We start from the raw sequence: 1,617 nt of genomic DNA on the forward strand, positions 1-1,617 counted from the left end.
CCACCAGCGACTGACCATTTCCCCATAGCGACTTACATTACCCTTCCACAGGAACGCGTAGCTCCAAAGATATCATACAACTTCCGGGCTGTCGACTGGGACGACTTTCAAGAAAACTTGGCCGACCGACTGCTCGAGCTACCACCCCCTCAGATACTTCGAACGAAGCAGCAATTCAAGGAAGCTGCGGAAGAGCTAACGGCGGCGATACAAGACACTATCCGCACCAGGGTTCCAATGAACAAGCCATGTCCCTTTTCGAAAAGGTGGTGGAATAACGACTTAAGTCGACAAAAGACGAATATGAAGAAGCTAAGTCGTCTAGCCTACAGATACAGAGCCTCGCCAGATCACGAATCTCATACAGAGATACGAAAGGCGAGGAATGAGTATGGGGAGGCGATCATAGAGGCGAAGCGCAGGCACTGGGAGGAGTTCCTTGAGAATGCCTCTGAGCAGGACTTATGGACGGCAAATCGCTACTTCAAAGAGCCGATAGGAGACGGGGGCAAGTCGAGGATCCCAACCCTTAAGGTAACCGATGAAGGCACCAATGGGATTACTCAGGAAGTCAACACCAACGACGGCAAGGCCAAGGTTTTGGCACAGATCTTTTTTCCCAAGAAACCAGATATATCCAGGACACCGGATGACTATGAATACCCAGAACCGCTCCCACCGCCACCGCCTATCACACCGGAGCAGATAACACGCCAAATCAAAAGACTCTCGCCATTCAAAGCATGCGGCCCAGATGAAATACCGAACGTGGTACTCCAGAGGTGCCTTGGACAGTTGTTGGACTACCTGGTTCACCTGTTTCGAGGCATCTTCGCGCTGAGAACTTACTTCAAAGGGTGGCAGGAATTCACGACAGCCGTACTGAGTAAGCCAGGAAAGCCAAACTACGAGGTGCCAAAGGCATACCGACCTATAGCGTTATTGTGCACGATTCCAAAGGTACTAACAGCCATCATTGCGGAGGACATAGGTCACCTGGTGGAGAAGAACACACTACTGCCAGATACCCACTTCGGAGGACGCCCAGGCCGCACCATGACCGACGCCATCCACTACTTAGTGGGGAAGATCAAGTCTGCCTGGGGTAAGAAGAAGGTCGCCTCGATATTGTTCTTAGATGTCAAGGGGGCCTTCCCAAATGCAGTCACTGACAGGCTCATTCACAACCTGAAGAAACGCCAGATACCAATGACATACGTCAAGTTCATTGAATGGCTACTAAAGGGGAGGTCTTTATTGTCCTCCACTGATTCCTGCCGGATTCCGGCGGAATCCGGGCAATTCCTGGAATTCCGGAGGAATCAAATTTGGCAGAGGGCCCTGCCAAATTGATCAAACTATTCCGCGGAATTTTGAATGGAATTCAAATTCCGCCGGAATGGTTCCGGTGATCACCCGGAAGGAATGCTCACGGAATCAGACGGAACGGAATTCCTGATGCCCAAATCAAACGTCGGCAAACGCCGACGTTTGATTTGGGCATCATCAACAAACAACGCCACATCTCTCTCCAACCACCATTATCACCGACGCCTACACACCACATCGCCAACGTCCACCACCACGCACACCAGCCACAACGATGACGACGGCCAC

Source organism: Laccaria bicolor, genomic scaffold (genome assembly GCF_000143565.1).
Source record: "Laccaria bicolor S238N-H82 LACBIscaffold_26 genomic scaffold, whole genome shotgun sequence".
Lineage (NCBI taxonomy): Eukaryota > Fungi > Basidiomycota > Agaricomycetes > Agaricales > Hydnangiaceae > Laccaria > Laccaria bicolor.